We start from the raw sequence: 23049 nt of genomic DNA, 5'->3' as shown, positions 1-23049 counted from the left end.
GTACGTACACACACACCGCATACATGAATTTTTATACGAATTTCGCGAATCGATGTAAACGACGTCGTAAACAATGGATCACGGACAGTTTGTTCGCTCGTATCTTTCTTGTCCTCGCGAAAAGGATCGAACCCAGAGAAATTCTCCGACAAGAGCCCACACGCTCTAACAGCCTACTCGATTGGTCGCTCGCTCGCGCGCGCGCGCGCACACACGAGCTCGAGCTCGCTCGCTGCTCTCGGCTAGTCTATTATTCCCACGATTTAGGAAAACGAGCGTGTTATTTATCGACAGATCTCGTTAACCTTTCCCCTCTACGCCGTTAACGAGCCACCGTTCCGAAATTCAAATCGCACGCCTCCGTTCGCGCGCCGGAGCTCTTTATTATGAATGAATTTTCGGCGTTACATTCATATTTCCTGTGCCAACGTACGCCCGCGCAGCCAGCACCGCCAGTGGCTCTCATCCGGGAGCGGCCGACACCGAGAGAACCAGGACACGCGATCGCGATCGAACGAAACGGGAAACCGTCGTTTCATGCCACGGCAAATATAACTTCTTGCGTAACATATGAATAATCGCGAGACTCGGACGGTTACTTTCAATGGCGAGTCCCCCGTGCAACCGCATCGTGTTCATCGCATTCCTGAATGCCGATACTCCTTTCCATTTTTACATGCGCGTCACCAATCTCTGCGATCGCCAATCATACCGAGAACTGCCGATGAATATCCGCTCCCTTTGTTCCTGGAGATCAATGGTAAATCGTTCGAATCGTGAATTTCAATTTTTTCATTTTACAATTGTAAGCGTGCCCTTTGTTGACCGATCGTGTCGCGTTTTATAAGACAACACCAGCTCTGCTGTACAAGATGCTGACTAGTTCATTATCGTACATAATTTTCTTGGTGTCTGCTATTCTTCACGTTCTCCTATTGTCCACTTTATAAAATTGTTCGTTTATGGAATTAAATGTTGCGGTATCATTTTCGTATCAGGTGTCCGACATAGGGGCGTTTCAAATACCATTTTAAATAGCAAGTATGGAGTGTGTATTTTATTCTGAAGCTGTGTAAATATTCTTTAAATACTTTTCTTCATCTTTGCTGAATTCTCAGAACGTAAAATACCTGAAATGTTTTATTCAAAATACAATATTGTTTCTAATTTGAAGTACTATTTCATTCGAACGATCGATCATCTTCTAAATAGGTTTGAACCCATTCAGATGATGGCATCGTGCCCCGGTGCACTCCGAAATCCAAGACCGTCGTAAAATCAGTGGAGCGTGAATATACAAAAAGCGTGGTGCGTCGAGCGCAGGGTTCAGGAGCTAGAGACGTCAAGACTCGGACATCAATCGACGCCGATTCTTACCGTTTTATTTATGGTTTCTCGCTTATCTCGAGGCCTAGTCGAGCTGCGAGTCCCATTCCGAACGTGTCGCGACTGCAAATTCCTGTACGTTAGAAAACCGACAGAATTTTCCGGTAGGCCTAATAGTTGAGCTCGATCGCGGCAAATGCAGGACTGTAGGTGGCTCGATCGAGGACAGGTACCAGTGGAATGTCGTCTTCGGGGCCGATCGTACCGTGCCTTCTCGAGCGGCGCGATCACAGCGGGGCTAAAGAATTCGTGGCGGGAATTTTGAATAAGACGTCCAGAGAGGATTCCTTCGTTAACCGTGCTGTTATTAGGGGAAACCGCTGTTGTCTACAGCATAGACAAATTGTATAATATTTCTCAAGTTCGTGTTCGTTTCTTCAGAGCAAGGACCGGAATGAACGATCGATAAAATATATCGAACTGACTTGATCGGTAAGGGAGGGTAAGGTTGAGCATTCGTGGAGACGCGTTCAGAGTTTTCGAGGGACTGATTATGTTGTTAGGAAGTTGTAAAAAACGAGGATGATCGAGAGTGTCCTGCGAGGGGGCCGAGTGAGGCACAGAGGCAAAGACAAGGCTCTGAGAGCCTTCTTCTCAAGTTCATCGCTCCCGCGCATGTGCAAACACGCGGCGAATAACACGAGGCATTCATGTGCCCTTTCTCCGCATTATTGTCGGCGGTCGCGCGTTAGTGGGACCCTTCTCGACCTTCTGCCGCCTCCCCTTACGAGACGACGACGTTCCCGCCCTCCTGTGGGAAGATATACGATAGTACCCACGTTACCCGACGAGAACATCCACTCGGCTTCCCTGCCCGCTCCATTCGCTTCGATTTCTTCTCGCGGTCGCAACCGTTTCCTCTCTTTCTCTCTCTTTCTCCGCTCGGCTCCGCTCGAAACCGTGCGTGCCCGTCGTCTCGTTTTCTAGGATTTTCCGCGCCGATAGAAAGTCACGCCGCTAACAGCTGTAGCGGCGGGAACGACGCTCGCGATTTACGGCCAACCGATTTCCTCCTCTCGCTCATTCCGAGAACGAGTGGCCGGCTCAAAAACGGCCGCGTCTCGGGTATTTTCGGCCGAGCTGATTAAATACGCGATCGTGGTTAGCGTGCCGGCAATAAAAGCGTCGCGCCGCGTCGTGTTTACGGCTGCTGCCCGTCCGGGAATCGTTCGGATCGCTCCTCGTACTCCCGCGGCTGCGTTTGATCGCTAAATTATTTCGCGCTTCCCACCCGAGCTACCATCTCCGACGTTCCTGCCGTTGTGATGCGAATTTCGAGATGAAGGAGGAACGTGCCCCCGCGTACCAGACCAGACGCTCTATTGCGTCTACGGTAGGTTCTCGCTCGTTGCACTCCGGATCGAGTGCCCGATATTTACGCGAACGTGGGGAATATAGCTTAGTGGAAACGGTAATTTCGTTTTATATTGTTGCATCAACGCATTGATCGCGGCTACGATTTAACAGTGGGGTAGATATAGCTAGGAAATTTGTGTGGCACGTGTTCGAAATGACACGTGTAGCAAACGTATTCTAATACGTTTCAATATTTTCATGAATACTTTCCAGTAGATACCGAACGCGAGAATATACAGTTTCGGAGTACATGGTTCACTGAGAAATACTTTCGCTCAACTAAACTCCTCTATCGCATCCTCTATTAAAACGGATTTGATGGAGTTTGGTAGTTTTTGTGTCCAACTTTTCCTAATGAGCTCTACAGGGCCGCGATTTACCTCTTCCTCATTCTGGCAAGAAATAATTGTACAAATGGCGCAGGAGATTGAAACGGTCAACCACCGCCCATCCTCGGTGCACGCTTCCCAACCGTACCGAACGGACAACACGCACGCAGCAACGTACTCGACATTCCATTCAAGCATGGGCCGAGAGCGTGCTTAATAATCTCAGACTCGCGAAGCAATTATTCGAAAGTAGAGGATGACGACCGGGCACCGAAATTGCCGGGGAGAATAGAATGAATCACCGTCGCAGAAGGCAGCAGGCGAACTTCGTGAACATTCGGGGCCGTGTTAGGTGATCCCGCGGACCTGCCGGATAGCGTGGCCCCGTGCCTTGTTTACGTCGCGACGTAGAAGGGCCCCGAAGGAAAAGGGGGCCCGAAGGAGAGAAAGAGAGAGTGCTCTCGCGCGCCTCTTCGCCGAGGAGCATTTAGCGCAGTGGGCGCTCCCCTCCGTCTTTCCGCACCCCACCCCCATTCCTGTCGTCTTTTGCCACCTCTCCAGGCCCTGTGCACCCCTCGTCACCCCTTGCTCCCTCCGTGCCCGCGCGTATCTTACTCCTTTCCTCTAGCCCCGGGTGCAACGAGGACGAAGCGAAGTGCACGTTGCCCCTGGAGCACATGCAGAACGAGGACAGCCGAAGCGTGTCTGAGTCGCTGGCCGCCATGACAGAGCGGAATGCATGAGAACGCAGAGCTACTGACTCTCTTGCCCCCCTTATCCCTCTCTCGCCCCACGTTCATTCTCTTTCTATCCCTCGGACGATGTCTTGGTCCCTCGCTTGATTCCGCCTCGCTCGCTCTGCGCCGCACCGTTCGGCTCGGCCCCGCTCGGCTTGGCTCGATCTTCTCTCGCTTCAGGACCTCCCACCCCACATCTCCCTTTAATCTCCATATCAATCCCAGTCGCCGAAACTTGCGTGCCTTTAAGCGCGCCGATTTGGAATTTTTTTCGCGGGTCCTGACGCGCATCTTACGTCATCATCGCGTCTCCTCTCTCGCGCTGGTTACCAGCGTTTACGATTACGATCTAAGAGCAACGGCTCGTAACTGGTACACGAGCGCAAACAGCCGAGACATAATTGTCCCGTGTGCCGCTTCCGGCGTCAATTTCGTGAGGTGTCCCGATGTCTATAGCGCGGCGAGAGGCGAGGGAACGACGCGACGCGCGGACAGTGGACGAGTCGTCTAACGAATAATCCGGCCGGCGGCATGGGAAAGCAGAAGAGTCGCGCACACAGGTGCTGACTGTCGGCGAGCGGCGCGGCAGTCGTGTGCCAATCGGTCATATAACGGTCGCACGGTCGTAACACGACCGCCGCGCCGCCGCCCCCGTGACGTCAGGAGATTGACGACCACGCCACGACGACGACAATCATTCATGCGAGTCCAGGGAAGAGGCGCGCATGTTTCGCGTCCGATGAAAACTTCTACGCGCACCAATCCTCCGCCAGATTTTAGTTCCACGAAATTCACGTACAACCGGGGATATGTGACCTACACACTAAACCGTTTATGACGCCATCCAACTGTAAAACCACACGTTCGTTACTTGCATTTTTAAGACTTGAAGTTCGCGCAGGGTCTCGCTACCGTACCTTACCGACTCGGGAACTTGTTTATGGCGATTCGCAGTTTCTTCAAATCGTATACTCTGTCTAAAACGCTGTATGTAACCTCTTTCTCAGGCTTTGTTCTTTTCAACAGAGATTGTATATTATCGAGGTTTAACGGATAGCAACCTATAACCAGATGGAAGATGTTACCTGTGGTGAATCATTGATAGAAGTTTGTTAGATATTGTCAGAATTAACATAACGATTCAAAAAGATGGGTCTCTTTCATGTTTTCCTTTACGATTTTAAGAAAACTAATAACGACACTCAGCTCTTCAAGCAAGCTACTCCGTCTGTTTAGCGGTGTCGTCCGGTGAAATAGCTAATATAAGAAATGCCACTATTTTTCTCGATTATGATGAATGAGCTTTCAATCCTCTAATGGCGGTGCCTGGATCTATTTTAACCGAGAGTATCAACATAATTTCTGACGATTAATCAAATGAAATGCTGCTACATTAGGAATCGCGGGAAGACTAACGTGTCTGCAAGAAGTACCTCCAAAATTATGTTTAGAAAAAGCCGCAAATAGACATCATGAATTAATAATCTTGGCCAGAGTGTTGATGCAAAAGTTCGAAGCATGGAAAATGTGAAATCAGCTGTAGGGCACGGCGATCGCGGAACGCTACTGGGTCGCCTTCGGAGCGAGAGGGTTAAACGCTAACACGCGGTTACGAGAAACTCGTCCGACCGTTTTCCTTTCTCGCAGCAACAATGACGCAATGGTTGCAGCCTTGCTAGGTGACCACCGCGGAGCGGATCTACGGTGATTTATCGTAGTTCGACCGCGTTGATTTCCACTCGATTAACGAACGCTGCGAAGAGTGCTACGAAGAGAAAGGCGGAGAGGAACCGATGGCTCCGTGATGGAAGAGTTGTTACGTCGGTAACACATGTCCGGCGTGTGTCGAACAGTAGTTTTCACTGCTGTCGGACGGCGAAACGAATTACGCCGGGGTAGGTGATTTTCTTCGGTATATCCGTCGCGTCGATCGGACTTCTTTACCACCTGCGAGGCGCGAGGAATTCCGCTCGGAGGCGGCCTTGATCGCGTATCAATCGGTAATAGCGGACTTTGTGCGGGTCCGAGACGGCGGGGCGGAGGTTTCGAGCGCGCCTTAACGCGCGGAGACGGCTCTTCTCTCGTTGGGTCGTTGACTCCCCGTTTCTTCTTTCTTCGAATCCTGGGCCCGGTCCCCGTGCTCGTATCCAGGTTCCCCTCCCGTTCGCCCCTTTTCTCACTCTTTCTCTCTCTCTCTCTCTCTCTCTGTCTGTCTCTCTCGCGCTTTGCTCTCCGTTAAATCCTTCTCCTCGCCGCTGTGGTCCCTCTTCTGTCCGTCGCTCTTCCGCAGCAGAGCGGCTACGGCGCTTCTCTGGCTCTCCTTCTCGCGCGCATTATCGTCTCTCGTTTTTCGTCGGTGCACGCGGATGCTTCTTCCACTCCGTTCCTGCCAGACAGTAAACAACGCCACGCCGTGCCCACTCCTCTCATTCATATCTCACACGAGCGCATCCTGAATTATTTGGATGCCGACGTATTTCGCACAGCGGGAGCGGATCGGCCGGAGAGGGTTGCCCCGGCTGCCTCGCGTTGCTCACGATCCCGAGCGTTTCTTTTTTTTTTTCCTACTTGGTCCGAGTAGGAACTTTCGAGGCTAGTAATAGAGGGGTTGCGCCGTGCCCCCGCACAAAGCCCGTTAATTGCTAAAATAGCTCGGGAGGGTGCGATTTTTCGTTTTTATTGGCTTATTAAAACGTAGAGACCGCCGAGCCATGTTACACCGGCGCGACGGTCCAATTCCATCGCGCGATGAACAAGCGAGAGCGGGCTCTCGAACCGTTCCCACATTTCACTGTCGCCGCGGCTAGAGAACGTTTCGACGCGTCGTTCCTGATTACTCTCGTTCCGGAGCTCCTTATTGCCGAAATTAACCGCTCGAAACAGCACTGTAATGGGCCAGAATTTTATGGTAGTCCCGGTAATGGAATTTTAGAGCCTCCCCGGAGGTTCTCGCTGGCTGGAAGTTTTTCCTGAGTGCATGTCGTTGGTCGAGCTCCCTCGAGGCTGTTCCGTCAAGTTGCGAAAGGTGCAAAACGGGAAAATACGCAAATGCGCCGCGCAGCGCGCGTTCTTTCGTTATGAACCACTGAAGCGTGCGTTCGACTCCGGTGAACTTGCCCGTGTGCGAGCGCGCCGCAATGCCGTTCTGGAAAACGCGCGTCCTATCATCGCATTGAACAGGTTTGTACGATTAATATTGTTGGAAACTTCCACCGCGCACTTTATTTTCACGATCTCGGCAGGAAACATTGAATAAAGATGCCCTCGCAAGCTGAAGAAATCAGAATTTCAATTACGAACAGTCCTTTGTCGAAGGAAACGCAATAACGAAGTGAGTCAGTACGCTAATCGATACCGGGAAATAGCGTTTTGCAAGAGGTATCAGTTCGCGCGGGATTACGTTAGAGTGTACTTCGATGAAGAACCGAAACGTGTCTACCGGGCCGCGCGGACTAGGAAGAGGAAGAAGAAGTGCCTAGCCTCGACCAAAACGGTCGTTTAGCGTTGCTCGGCCGGTAACGAAGGGGGACCGATTAGAATCCGTATTGGAACACCTGGCAGCTATCCGCGCAGCGTCTTCCGAGAGTGTCCGTTCAACAGGTGCTTGTGTCCGCGGTGTGTGAGTTGGCTGAAAAGGAAGCCGGAGAGGCGCGAGACGAAGGCGAAGGCGAACGAAGTCGAAGGAGAAAAAGAAGATGCTAATTGGAGCGGCTTGTAGCGTCCAGCAGCGCGTGTTAACACGACTTCCAGGTACTCGTCTTCTCTCGCCTTCTTCTTCTCTCTCGGATGAATACTTTCCAGTAGGTGCTTCCGGCTAGACTACGGGGCGGTCTGCTTCAAAGAGAGTCTCTTTTGGAGCTCGAATGCAAGGCCGATAGATGGAACGCGCGAGAAGAGAGGGGTGTGTGTGCGTGAGAGGGAGAGAGAGAGGAACGAGGATGACAGGTATATAACTCGTCGAGGAAAATATTCGGTGACGGGCAGAGTGAAGGGAACAGGAGGCGCGGAACGCTTTTCGAGAAACTATGAATGATCATCCTCGAGCGTTCTCAGTCCCGCTGGCTCGTTTTCTCTCTCGGCTCCGTCCCTCCACCCCTGTCTCCCCTCCGCCCACACCCTTTTTTCTCTCATATACACCCGTTAGTTGGACGCGCGCTGGACAAATATTTGCTCGAATTCAGGGCGACCGCTCGTAAATTAGAGAAAGACCGCGCGCGGAGAGGTCTCTGAAATTCTTCAGGGCCGTGCCCTGGTTGGTCCCCCGCCTTCTGCCCCGCGTTCCTCTTCCTCTCGCGCCCCCCCCCCGTACTACACGGTTAGAGCCTTTGGTGTCCCAGAGCCTCCGGAGTCTTTGCCCTCCTCGCCGCGGCAGGAAATTAAAACGGCTCCGGCTAAAGCGGCTTCATTCCTTCGCGTGGCTTCCCCGAAAATCCGCGACACGCCGATTTGCGGATGCCGACGTGTTCTGCCTTTCTCTCCTCTCTTCATCGTCGTGCGAAATCACAGACGACGGACCTCGTAGCTCTCCTCTGCGTCGCAATATTTCGGCGCGCAACCTTCTCCCCCCTTTTATTCTCCATAGTAGTCAGTATATCGTGCGCGAAGCCTCGCAAGAAATTGCGTATAATCTCTTCTCGGGTAAAGGATACGCGGTTACGCTCGACGATCCTTGGCGTTTAGTACTTCATGATCGTTGCGAGACTCCACCATCTCGAGTCATGAGAACTTTAGTCTCGTTCTGGAATCCAAGCCGCGTGGCGGTCGCTCGTTTGACGTGAAAATGCTGAAATTTACGAGTCCGGGCTTCCCCAGGCGGATAGAGGGCTCCCGAACCCGTGGCACGGACTCCCGTCCTTCCACGACCTATATTTAGTTCGTGAATCACATGATTCGCGCGATTCGTCACCAACGGATTTAGTTCCTCCGAGGCGAGGCGAGGCGAATACCTTCGGGGACGAATGGAGAATAGGGGGTTGGCGGTCTCACGGTTAAGAACGGCGATGGAGGGGAGGGAAGGGGTGGGGAGGGGGAGTCTCGCACCTCGTGGCTGTTGGCCACGGAAGGCCAGCTAGGCCAGCACGGCGAAGGGAAACTCGTGACCAAATGGAGAGTTGGCGCGCGGCTGCGACGACGAGTATCGCCGGCGAAGACGCGCGCCTCTGCAGGGTGGGAAAGAAGCGACAAAGAAAGAGACGTTTGTCCGTGGATGCTGCGTGGCGGATACTCGCGTTCCCCCCGCGGCGTGTTCTTCGATCGGGACCGGTCGAGAGGAAACGAGACGGCGCGAGCACGAAAGGGAGGCAACAGAGTGAGAGAGGGAGGAAATGTCGGCCGGAGGGGCAGGGAGCAGGAAGGAAAGAAAGAAAGAGGATTGCCGTTCGCGGGAGAGGCGGCGGAGGATCAGAAACGTTGACCGGGGTGGGGTGGAGGGGTGGAAGGGGTAGAGAGTCATGTCGGGTGGGGGTGGGGGCAGTGGCGATGTCCTAGCGAAGGTCACGGCCGGGAATGCGGTTTGTGTCCGACGGACCAAAGTGGCGTGCCGCGTTGCAGTGCTTCGCTCTTTCTCCTTCGCTCTATCGCGGTCCTCCGCGTTTCGCTCTATCTTCTTCGCCTTCCTCTCCGTGTCTCTCGGTCTCGTTTCAACCTGATCCAGCTTGCTGGCTCTCCTCGTTCCACTCCCTCGTGCCGCAGCAGCGCAGACTGCAGGAATGCACCAAATGCACCGCACTGACCGGTGCCCGTCCCGTTCCACTGCTTCCACTTGTTTACTTCGGCCGCGCGCCGCTTCCCCGTCCCGCCGTTCCTCTTCCACCCTTCCTTCGATGCACGCTGCCGCTTCTTCTCTTCCTCTACCGCTTTCTCGTTCTCCGACAGAGACGAGTTTACTACTCCTGTATCCTTTATCCTGACGGCCAGCGCCGTTGCCCGTTCCCATCGTCGCCATCGTACCTACTCTCTTTCTCTATCTCTTCCCCACCGCCATCCCCGTTCCCCCGCGCTTCTTTCGCCGCTCCACCCCCGGCGCGAACGTTCACCCCTTCAGCTCCGTGTGCATTTGGCCCGTGGCCTTGCGATACGGTATGCGCGTGTACGCGTTTTGCTCTATAAGGAAAGGGCTGCCTGGTATGCGCGCTACCTTGCCCCGGCAAGGTGACCAGAATTCTACGTTCGTTATCCGTCTTCTTGTTAGCCGCGATAGATTTTTCCCTTGGCTGGTTTCTCTCGTTCCCTTTTTTTCGTTCCCCTTTCCCCGTTCCCACCTCGTCACTCTCGTGTTCTTTCCTTTTTCTCGTCGCGTGCCCTCCTTCCTCGGAATGCCCGGGCCGGTTACCCGTTGTCGCGTGGTAGAATGTAAATTATCCGATGCACCGATCCGAGGCTCGGACGAATCGATCACATCGGTCCAACTTCGAGGAGAAATACTCGGGGGCGGAACGAAGAAAAAGAAAGGGACGGCCGATACGCGGTGATATCCCCGCGGGGAGATAAACGAACGATCGTGTTCCGCGTGGACGGGTATCAACGGATTCCACGGGACCGGCGGCATTCCGCAGAACGAAGGAATTTCCTGGATCCGCGGAGGGTGCGTGATGTAACAACCGGTAGGGTGCAGGGACCTCGGAGGTTTGACGAACTCGAATGCTCTCTCGTCCTCCCCTCGACCTAGCCGAATCCCGACGCGATTCTCTGTCTCCCTGGCCCTGACCCACCCAAAGGATGCAGTCACCCCCCTTGTGCAGTAGATGGGGTGTGCCGGTGGGGAGCGGTCTCTGAACCGACTGGTCTCTCTCCGGGTGCATGTGTGTCTATGTGTGTGTGTGTGTGTATGCGCGCGTGTATAAGAAGGGTGGGACGCGGCGTGCGCGCGACCACCAGGAGGCACTCACCGAAAGGGGGTGTACCTAAGCCGTAATTGTATGCGACCGTCTGGCTGCGTGTGTGCGCCAGCGCGGAATTCGTGCATGTATCTATGTACGCGCGCGGGCCAGCCTCTGTTTAGCGGCGAGCCGACACGCCGCGACTGCTAGGGGTGAGCCGGACGGGCAGAGGGGGTGCGGCGCGGTGCGTTCACTCCACAAATCAATACCCATTGGCTGCCGCGTGTGTACCAGCCGTGCACAACGAGCGAAACGTGTCACCCACCGACCCAAACCCAAAGGACGATATAGCAGCTGCACGCACGCACGGCAGCCGGCATATGTCGGCCGTGGCCGCTCGTTCGCGCCACATCTTCGTGGATCTCTTCGCTAGACACATCAGATCGTTGCATCGTCACTTTTCAAAAAATTACGAGCGTCTCTTTCATTTTTTTTACTATCTCGATCGTTTTCCGTCGATTTCTTCCTCCGCAACTCCATCCCCCTCGTCGAAAGTTTTGCAACCCCAGCCAATCGTCGTGTTTAGTTCCCGAATCGGTCGCGCGGCACGGTCGTTCTTATTAGTTGTGAAAGAGTACGATGTCGCCGGAGGGAAGATATATCTGGCGCGGTCAATACCGTTCTTTTTTCGATGACCGGGACTCGAGCTATTGTTCCTACCACGGGGACTCGCCGCGCAATTACTCAACAGCCCGCAGTGACGAATCCAATAACAATCCTACGACCATCTCCGCCGAGCAAATTTCTAATTTCCTCTCGTAGCGCCTCGTCTCGACGCCGCGCCGCGGCAACGGAGGAAGCCGTCGCTGGTAATGTAGACAGACGTCGGGAACGACTCTGGCTAGCGAGACCGCGGCACGAGATGCGGGTCAACGAATCTTTGTCCATGATCTCACCTCTTTTTCAATGTTACCGGGGCACGGTTGCGCAAATTAATACAACACCGTGCAGAATTTATTCCATTGGGCAACATCGTTGATTTTGCAAATTTTCAATGTCGGTTGAATTTGTTAACGAATCATATATTTTAGCTTCACTTATTATACCAATCTGCCTCGGATTGCCACCCTGGAACGGACTTTCAATGAGATATGCGATCCGGGAAGTATGAAACAAAAGTTTGAACGCTTTCAGAAATATATTTTAATCAAAAGTGAACAATATTTTTCATAACAAAGGCTCTCTTATATGGTTCCATTATTCTGCTATTTTAGGCATGTTCTTGCTTTTGTTGACCTCTAAATGTCGCCCATTATGAACTAACAAACATATTCTGTAAATACAAATAATTTTCGTAACTATTTTTTGGTAAATTTTTGGGAAGCTCCCGGCTAGGAGAAGCACGGTTCCTAACTGGATGTAATAAGACCATCTCTATGGCTGCAGATTCCATCGGCAATAATTCCAGCATGGCGAAAGCGGGTTCCCGGCGTGTTTTACACAGGGCGGTTCGAGATCACGCTCCATTTTCCTTTCAACCGGCCGGCTGGTCGTCGAAATTCGACAAGGCACGCCGCCCTGGTGCCCCTAACCCAAAAGTCCGTCGGTGTGGTCGCATCGTGTAACAGGGCCGCGCGCGACGTGCTCGGCCGTACACTCTGTGTGCGTGTACGGCGGGTGGCGTTGGTGGGGGGCTTCATTCAGTGCGCCTCTCGGTCTCGGCGTCGCGCATGCGCATCCCGCCGCGCGTACACACGCTACTCACGCTGCGCTTCCCTTCCTACTCTAGCGTTCCCTCACACGTACGCGTGACGCGCGCGCACACTATCTCGCCGCGGCGTTCATGGACTTTGTACTCGAACGTGGTCGCACTCCTCTTTCTCTCTTTTTCTCGCTCTCTCGGTCTCGGTCTCTCTTCCTCTCCCTCCCTCCTTCTCTCCCGCTCGCATCTAAGAACGAGCTGCACGGACGAGCGTTGTGTTGTACGGGACAGCAACGTGTGCGATCACGCACACCGATCGCGAGCCGAACGTTCGTGAAAGAGTAAGATGGAACGCGCGAGGGGCCAGTGGGGCGGGACGCGCGTATGTGAGGCCCACGGGCGGAGGGGTCAGGCCGGTGTGCGAACGCTCGAGAGTGACTGAACTGCAGAAACGACGACCACACGCCGGCAGCGGTCCGCACCGAGCCGAGCGCAGCCGAGCCGAGCCGAGGCGAGTCGCGCGCGTTTTCAAGATGCCCCGGAGCCCGCGCCAGCTCGTTTCAGCCAGCGCGCACCACTATCTTTTCCTTCTTTCCGACGATCAGCTAACCGAACACAAAGGAGGCCTCGATAGGCGGGCACCTATTACGAAAGGAATTACAACACGACACTGGCTGCTTTCCTGCCTCTGCGCTCGCGAACTTTTTCCTCCGAGCGTGTCATTTTGCCGGGCCGCGGGTGGGCGTATGTGGGACGCGTCGCGCAAAACGAAAGTATCCCAGCTCCGCTAATTGCTTGCCCTGAAGGACGTAACCGGGTATGTAACTCGATCGTATCGCTTCTTCGAATTCGAGAGCAAATGTCTCTGTTTGGCGGAACCGGGCTGATTTTTTACGCAGATCCTTGATAAGGGATCAATGATTAGTAGCAGTGGCGCGTTACCCTATGGACAACTTGGGCAAATGCCCGGGGCCCTAAGCAAAAGCGGGCCCCAAACGCAAACCAAGATCCAAATTCTACGTTCTTCACGAAATTCTACTTTGCCCAAGGCCCCAACTATTTATAATTCGCTTCGCTGATTACATCTTTGTGGAACCTTCTGAATCGATACGTTGCCGTGTCTACCAGGGAGCTTGATCTTTGATCTTTCTAGGCTTTCTAGTTGCAGGTAGACTCGTGCATTTCTCAATACTAAATTCGTCTCGTAAACATTTCTTTAAAATAAATGTTCACCTATCTTCTAATCAATTATCACGTTAAGCCATTCACGTCGTGTGACGACCAGTACTCATTGTCAGTGACAAGTTCGCACCTAGCTCGCACATGTTTCTAAAACTCCTGGACATACTTAAATATGACGTCGACGAGGGAGCTCCTAGAGGGAGTTGTTGAATTTTATCTGTTGTGATAACAGTATTACTTTTACTGGGTATGAGCAGAGTAGGAATATATGTATAGACTGGTTTTAATATAACACTTTAATCTGATACTTGTATATAAGACCTTCTGGTTGTGCGGTCGTACAGAGACTGTATTAGATACATTGTTCAGAGTATACACAACACGCAGTAGTACACAACAGGTGTCACTACAACTATCTGTTCAGATGATAATTGTTTCCACCTACTTTATCGACAGACTTGCCGTTATTACAATCAACAGGAGTAACACCTCTCGGCGTTCGAATACGAAAGGACCCAACGGTAAAGAAATTGGCCCCTAAAAACTGATATCCCCCATCGCAATATCCGTAGTCCATGTATCTGTCCTCGACGTTTAATTGACTCCGACTCCGTGTTTAATTGTTTCGGCGTACCGGTCAGGGGGGGGGGGGGTGGATCTATTGCCGGTTGTTTACAGGCATCGGACTCGGCCGACAAACGAAGGTCGAGTCTTCCAGGGTTTCTTTATGGCGCGGTCCCGCGTTAAGCATCGCTCCTCTTTCTCGGCCCGTTCCTCCACCTCCGCCGCGACCTTCTCTTCCTCCTCCACCTCCGGCTTTTTCTGCTGGCCTCTTTAGCGAGAAAACTCGATTCGAGTCGAGTCGACTCGTAACACGCGTCGCCTCGGCATCGCCTCGTGATGCATTGCTTCCGAGAAGCGATAGCACCGGCTCCGACTCTCCGCGTCGCTGGCCACCATCGCTTTCGAAGCTCTAGCCGCGAAACTCGCGCGAGACGGAATCGCGAGAGCCTTTTCGCTAGCTGCGCACACACTCAACAGTCTCGTCCTCAACCGTGTATTTCATACGTAGCTCGCGTATGCGCTACGTGAATCGCGATTCGTGTACCCTCGTGTGAGAAACGGTTCTAACGGATGATGCGGACAACTCGCGCTCTCGCCCAGTCTAAATTGAAGCACGCTAGACTCATGACTCATAGTTCACCGCGGTGGAAGTTCGACGCTGTGTTTCCTGTTCCCAGCGAACTTCTCTGCCCGGTGACAAACGCTTCCAGGGATGCAGACAAGACTCATCTAGAACTGCGCAGTATATTACTTGTAGCTACGTGTTTTTGGGTTTCCGAAGTCTCTCCGGCTGCAACGAGTGGGTGGGCCTGCGACGGAGATTACAGCGGGATTACTGTAACTCAGTTTCGTATTATGTGGTTATTTTCGGAAAGAGCTCGAGGGCGTTAACTGAATCGGTAGTTGCACGAGATAATCGCAAGCACTGTTCCTTTTTATTAACCCTTTGCAGTCAGAGCTATTTTAACTCGAAAATTAACCGTTTGCACTCCGAATTATTTTTCGCTTTTGTTGCCAACAATAAGCTGCTACTTATTTTTAAACAATGCTGTTTACTAATTATATCGAATATAGGGCTCGAACTTTGTTGTGATGTTTTTAAGTAAAAAGTAAGGCGATTAAATACATACAGGAAAAACCAGATGTACATATAGAAACCCGTTTCATTTACACTTTTCCTTCTCTGATGTCGTGTCATACTCGACAAACGAGTGCAAAGGGTTGAACATTTCTTCCTAGCTAGAACAATTATATTGTATATGATTTTTGTTCACTTTATGGATATGAAATTGATGCAATACCTCATACAATACATAAATGTGTAGTAATTGATTAGATACCGATATATTTAATGATGTAAACAATATTGTAAATAATGGTACAGCAATTTTTAATGGTGATCATCCATACAGTGGATACCAATCTTCCACTTTTTAAAGCTACGTGCTGTTGCGTAAGGGTGGATTTATAGTGGAGCAGCGAGGTGAGCTGTGTGGTGAAAGAAAATAGAAAAACAAAGAAAATACATATGTACTTTTTCATTAGTATGTGTCGAAATGTTGTCACGAATGTTGGTTTGTTTTCACCGCGCCGCTATCATTGATGCTCGCAGCTCCACTATAAATCCACACTAAGGGCGTGTACACAGCAATGTTCTTGTACTTGCGGACAAAGTTTCGGATTTGCCGGATCCGATACTGCAGCGTTATACAGTCGATATTAAATTTACCGAATAAATTGTTTTAGTAAGTAGCGTAAATTAGTTACATGCAGTTTCCCCCGTTCCAGCAAGAGGCTACTTTGTTTCGCCCTCATTGGCAGTCGACTCGTAGCTACCTCGTGATTGGTGGCGGCGCGAGATGGGTAGGGATAAAATGCGATGACATGAGGGTTGTTAAAATTCAACGCTTCGGAGAAAACGGTGCGCACAAATTCTACCGGACAGCACTGAAAACTGAACAACATTCGCACTTCTTAAAATTTATTCGGAAGTCGCTGATCGATCAGCGAGCGATCGACCGTGTAACAATAACAAGCCCGTCTTCTCACGGAGATTTCTATGTCCGCGTGCTCGACGCGACCGTGCCCCGCCTCCCACGCAGGGGTAATTACAATTAATATCTCCGGCGTGCGTACACTTACTGCGGTTCTCTTCTTTTTCCACCGATGAATTAACGTCGAAGTAGCTCGGTTCGTGCGGAAAGGGCAAAAAGATCGTAGACTAAGGAGAGTTAGCAGGTAGGATCCTCCGGACACGCGCCAGTAGATGAAGCAGCAGCAGCAACAGCGTCAGTGGCAGCCGTGTCTACGATAGAACAAGACGACGGTAAAAATGAAAGGAAGAAGCGAGGAGACGGTGCACGTATACGGGACAGCGGCGTAGTCGTAAAGTGCGGTAGAATGCACTCTGACGTAGGCTCTGTATTGCTTGGCGCGGCGTTGCATTCCCTTGCGGTGCATTGACTTTGCCTCCCCTCCTGCGCCTCGACCGCCGAACCACCCCACCTCTGGTTCTGTCTCTCTTTCTCCCCTTTCTCTCGTTCTCTGTTAATCTTCTCCTCGCGTTTCACTCCGTCTCTCTTTCTCGTTTCGTTGCTTGATCCGCGCCGCCGGTCGCGGCGTCGCACCCCACCGCCGCCCTGGTGCAACCGCCTCCCGGCACAACAACACAACATTCCTTCTCTCTAGAGTCCCTTCATGCCACGGAGACCCTGCTACCAGACTCTTCTCCGTCTTCTCCGTTCTTTCGGGCCAGCGGCACCGCTCCACCGGAGCAAAGGAGACGGGGCTGAGACAGACAGAGTCTCTTTCTCTCTTTCTCTCTCTCTCTCTCTCTCTCTCTCTCTCTCTGTCTCACTTATTCTCCCCCGCCCCTCTCTCTGTATACACGCCTGCCTCCCTGGGCGAAACTGGTCGCCCGCGAATCGCATGTGCGATCGACCTCATGGCCACCAGACGCGCGAGCTCGCCGAAGCAAAAGTTTTCGGTTGGTATGTTGGTATCGGAACGGTATACACGCGCCGTGTGCCGCTTCGCTTCGATTTATCGACCGCCCTGCCTCGCCTCGCCTCGTTTCGCCTCGCCCCGTCTCGCCGCGCGGCTCTGTACGAGGCTCCTCGCGTCTCAAGGAGCGGAGCGCACGGCTCGAGCGTTTTTCGGGGCTGCGTTCCGGTACGCGTCGATACCGATCGATTTTTACTCCCGTGATTCTAGGTAACACGCCGCGCCGGTATATGTAGATTCGCTCGAACAGAGGTACATAATTTGTGTCACGTGTGCGCTCTGAAGAATCGTTCTCGTGAAACATTAATGGCCGCGGTACGCCCTTTGCGTTTAGGAACGAACACAGGGGCGGTAAGGGGGAGGGGGTGCGAGCTTACCTCTCCACCTCACCGTCAGTTTTACGACGAAACGGCCACGGAACGTTTATTCGACGAACACACGTACCGTGCTTCTCAACACTCGTCACCGGTTGACGACTTGTCGCTCGAATTATGGGAACCAACGTTTAGGAACGCCCTCTCGACCCTTGGACGTTATAGGACATCTGTTGGTTTTCAGGAATAGCGATAATTAATCGATTTGATGCGTTTTATGCTGGCTTTGTTGATATTATATGTATACATATTTGCTTATAGGAACATACGGGCGCTATTTGCATAATTATTCTGGCCCGTGTGCATATTACAACAGCATCTTCATGGTCCTATTAATTGTTGAATAAAGGATGCGGTGCCCTCTCGTTGGGCGGGCCTGGCTGTTCTGGTAGTAATGGGTACTCTAGTAGTGTTACACAAAATTATCTCGGACGATGACTGCTGCTCTCGGTTATATTTTATCTTTCTTTCAGTTGGGTTGCATCACGAAGATTACAATCTTTTCAGTTGAAACGTGAGTAATCCACCAACGATGGTAGCTGGGTCGATTTTGGCTCATAGTATCAAATTCGTTATACGATTACTCAACTTCTGCCATTAAATCAAATGAATAACTGTTATATTGGCAACAACAGGAAAGCTAATGGGTCTATGAGAAAAAATTGCTAAATGAACCCATAAATCTAAGGGTTGACGCGGTCCGAGAGCTGGGTCAGTCATCGGTGAGCTAAGCTGCGATTTCTAGAATTTGTCCAGCTTTACATCGTGGCTACATAATTTATTACGTGTTTTGTGTAAATGCATACATGTCACATTACACTCGTCATTGTTGATAATTATTTCTGCAATTCTATAAGCGTAGAATTTTATGTATTCAGAGGGTATAACAATTCTTAGTAGCTACCAGAGTTAAATCTTCACTTAAAGGATTTACTGAATTCACACAGAAAATTCGATTTTATACCGGGTGTTTCATAATTCATGGTACAAATTAGGTCAGGTTAATTCTATGGATGGAAGTAAGACGAAAATCAAGAGTAACGAAATTGCGTGGGTGGCTTTGTTCTCAAGAAAATTAAATTTGAATGGATATCCTGCGTGAAGTCTTCATCACGTGTTCGACTCGTTATTACTGTAGTGCACAATTAAGCGTCCGCAATCGGGACCAAATGCGGACGCTTAAGTGGGGCTTCTGCGAATTCAAGTGAAGGAAGGACAAGGGATGTGCGCGAGTGAGATACCGATACTCGGCACGTATCAAGTTTCAATTGTTCCGCTCTAAGCTCAGCGCCGAGGTTCTACTTTTTGGGAATTAGAGGGGACAAGGTGGATAATTAGTAATTTGAAGTATTAGATGAGTGAAGAAAGAATTACTTACGTCATTTGGTAGCGAAAACTATCCTGAAAAGTTTACAATTTGTTTCAACACAGGATTCATTGACACCATGTCAAAAGTAACGTTTATTAACTCATTAATAGAATGCAGATTTTATGCATTTATGACAAAATTGATCTGAGAAGGATTTACGGACACTGTTATATTATTTTCGACTTTGCAAGGGGATTAATAACTTATAGATAATAATATACTCGTTAAGCATTACTGTTTTATTAAATTATGAACAATAAATCATAATTAAACCACATTGGAAATGTTAAGTAGAATTATTATAGGGTATTATTTAAACGTCTCAATCCCGAAAAATGTCGTAGAGGAGTAAGGAAAATTTATATTCTTTGTAGGGCCACATTTATTTGAATGCTTAAATATTGATTACTAGACTGCGTATATTTATGCATTTATAGCAAAATTGATAAGGTCAAATTCAAAATTGTTGAGAAATTATACAAATTAAAGATGTCAATATATGATTTCTGCTCTATTAAAATCAGTAAGCGAAAATTAACATTCAATTTAGCTTCTATTTCTTGCCGAATCGATGCAGACAATTTTTGTTTTGCATGAAGATTTTCGTCTTACAAACGAATCAAATTTTATGTCATCTAAAAAGAAAGGCATAACACTTATGTTTGTCAGACTTTGTTAAAATCTTCGTGACGAGTCTGAGTCGTTAAAATGCGGCGAGGGGTTAAGAAGCAAAGTTCATTCGGTGGCTAGGAATATGAGAACATTGATTTTCTTCCCAAATGTCACGAAATTTCTCGATTCCGCCCACCATGTGTGGTATCCGCGACCACTCGATTGATCCATGAATGGAGCAGACGACGAGCTCGTGGGATGTTTGTTTTCGCGCGAGCCCACCGTTACCTCGATCTACGCCGCCGTCGAACGCGGACCGCTAATTGGGTTATTAACGCGAAGAGCAGCTGAATATCGGCGCGTTCGTTTCCCGACGTTGTTCGGTCGTGTTTGTGGACGGCCCCAGGGTGCCGTGTTTATCGTGGCGATTTTAAATTTGCCGATGATGCATTATAAGAGGTTTACGACGGGCTAATGAGCCATAAAGCTGCTCCTCGGCCCGGCGGAATCGGCGAGATTCCGGGGAAAACTACCGTAAACGTCGTCGCGGCGTCGACGACACTGACGACACACAACAATTCCCGGGGCGGGCATAAATTTCGTTCCGTCCCGTGTTCCAGGGGCCAATATAATAATTAGACGGGGAGCCAGGTGTCAGGGCTGAATGGTCCTTGACCGACGCGTGAACCCTCGGCCCGGCTCGGCCCTGCTCGAACCGTTTGTTCAACGGTGTCCTCTTCCGGAAAACCATACCTGCGCCAGCGTACTTTCCCGTGAAATTTCCCATTCACCATGGAAATCGGCCGGCGCTACTGCCCTCTCCACTTTGTTAGCCCACTTATTGCCGGTCATTATACTGGGTTAGTCGAAAGTTCACAATTTTTATAAAAAATAGATAGCACCGTTCTTCAGTTGGATATAAAAGACTTCGTTGAACAATGCGTCGACCACTTTGCTTTGTTACTTCTTTCTTTCCACCCCCCAAGTGGTTTCAGAATTTTATTCCTCCTGAACTTGACTTGTCTTTTTTTAGCATGATATCTTGATATTTTTTCCAGGCGTTAGAAATTTTTACCATCGAATTTGACGAGAATCTAAGCACGTAGTGGTGCTATGTTGCAAGTGTGGTGTGGATGAACTTTTCAACTCGGCACCCTCTTATACATAGTTTTGGTCAATTTTTACCACGTTTTTATTAGCTCGCTTACTTGTATGTCTGTTTGTCTGTCTGTTCGGTACAAATTTTGCAATTGATTTTAAACTAACTTCCCGATGAGCTAGAGACTTGAAATTTTACACATAGCTCAGAACTGGACGACAATGCAATATTGAAAAATATCTTTTAAAAAAGCCTATGCGTTTAGGAGGTATAAACTATTAAATTTACGAGGCTCGGTAGTACGTGATCGCGTTCAGCGATCCCCACTCCGCGCGACAGCGCTCCCTACTCCACTACGCGTTCCCACTCTGACTCATCCCTGCTCCACTGACCCGCTTCGCACCGAAGAAGCTCAGTGTGCGTTCGAGCTCTCCGTGCGGTGTTTACAAAGTTACTCTACTTATTATTATATTATATTATTATATTATAATGTTTGTTTACCAAGCGAAACCAGTTTACAAACTGCGGCTCTTTGGAATGACGTGTTTAAAATTAATTTATATTATTTTAATTGAATAGTATTTTCCAATCAGTCAGTGTGTTACATCTAAATTCAAATAAAGAGCAATTTCTACTCTATTTTTATTAATAAATATAATAAAGTATGATATCTAGTTTGAACCGACTTCTAAAACCGGTTCTTGTAAAGAAATTTGGCTCATAAAAGAAGTCTCTAAATCGTTGTAGTGCTGATAATTTGGCTCTTTCGACTAATGAGTTTGCGGACCATTGGATTAGGGGATGATGCGAAACTTGGAGACCCTTCGAAGTGAATACAAGCGATCTTCACTCGGAGATTTCAGTACTTTCTTGCCGAGTGACGTAGAATACTTACTTCAGATTAGTCTAATCGGTAGCGCTCTGGGTAAGCTCGCATTACCTACTTCTCGGCGAGAAAAGTTCGGCAGGTTTGCCTAGGGACCTGGCACAATCGGAGCGGTTTCCCATTGTCGACGCGTCTTCGACCGGTTGATTACGATCCCGTTGTCCCGTGAAAATTGCCCTCGAACCGTCATCGACTCGGTGCTCGCTCCCCGGGCGCTGATTGTAAAACGATTCTTTGGCACCGGGCACCGCGCGAACCGTATCATTAATCCTTGCCGTTCGAGTAATCGAACGTTGCGTGGCCACTTGACAGTTTAATTACAGGACGAGACTTGTATCGTTGCGTTAACACGGTTGCGAAGCCGAAACAGAAAAAGTCTGTACACGCAGGAATGTGCTCCGCCGCGTGTCCGGTTACCGTGCCATTTTTCTCTTTTCCCTTTCGGAAATGGCTTTATCGATATCGCGGTGGAAGACGGATGGGGGATGCGTTTCGCCAAGTGTCGTTTCTCTCCTTTTCGCGCGTAGAGACCAGTCCGGCGTACACGGACGGCAATTAATCGAAACAATCTCCGTGTTTACATGTCCAGAGCTTCTCTCCGCCTTCCTGCACGGTTTTTCCCATTTCACTTCGCGCGCGGATACGGCGTTAATCTTCAAACGCGGCTCCGGGCTATTATGCCGATTTAATCTCTCTAGTGCGTTATTGTTTTGCTCTACAATGTGGCGCTTGCACGATCATTTATAAAACTGGTCGTCCTGCACGCCACGATCGGTGATTATGTTCGTCTTAGGAGATGCGCGCTCCGATTTTCTGATTAACCTCTTGCCGCATTTTAACGAGTCAGACTCGTCATGAAGATATCAACGAAGTCTAACAAATTTAAATGTTACGCGTTTCTTTTTAGATGAAATAGAATTTGATCAGCCATACAAAACATATAAATTTTCTCTTCCCTTCTACGACATTTTTGGGGATAAAGACGTTTTAATCAGTGTCATTGCATCACTTGCGTCGCTGTATCTTCTTCACTAGCATTTTATAAAAGTTTTCACACATTGTGGAATACGAGGTTCGACGGAGCTTAACCTTTTAACCGGGCCACTTTTCAATCGTTACGAAGGCGTAATGAAAGGTGACAGCAAACTCGAATGACGAGTTAACTCGTCAATCCCAGTTAAGGGGTTAGTAGAATTTCGTTCCGAATATTGCATTAGGAAAGCGAAATATCGTTCAACTTGACTTTCTTCAAATTTTTTTATGCATTTATGACAAAAATGAATACATGAAACACAAAACTGTAAAGACATGCAGAGGTTTCAAGGATATCACTTATACAATTTTCAATTTCTGTTTCTCACAATCAACCTAGACGATTTCTATTGTGCATTTCGAAACTGCTTTAACCACTGAAAAAAATGGTTTACATAAATGAACATTACAATTACTCAACTGTTTCCAACGTACTAAAACCACGTGCAGAAGGATCATTATTTATTGTCTACCTGTGAACACGTTTGTGCTTCGAAACAAAATGCATAAAACTCTGTGATCCCAGAAACATAAGCTTCAGTGTACAATTCGAAAGTAAATACATTGTAAACGCATAATTCCGAGGTGGCCCTCACTTAA

At 49.7% G+C, this 23049-nt stretch overlaps 1 protein-coding gene across 4 annotated transcripts in view; it reads left to right on the top strand.

The window, feature by feature from the left end:
• LOC143211764 (serine/threonine-protein phosphatase 4 regulatory subunit 1) overlaps window positions 1–23049 on the top strand; it is a 273852-nt gene that overhangs the window by 206846 nt on the left and 43957 nt on the right. The gene's annotated exons all lie outside the window — the stretch shown is intronic.

This window comes from Lasioglossum baleicum, chromosome 9, assembly GCF_051020765.1.
Source record: "Lasioglossum baleicum chromosome 9, iyLasBale1, whole genome shotgun sequence".
Taxonomy (NCBI): domain Eukaryota; kingdom Metazoa; phylum Arthropoda; class Insecta; order Hymenoptera; family Halictidae; genus Lasioglossum; species Lasioglossum baleicum.
The sequence above is the reverse complement of the archived record's forward strand: the minus strand, read 5'-3'. Positions and strand labels throughout refer to the sequence as shown.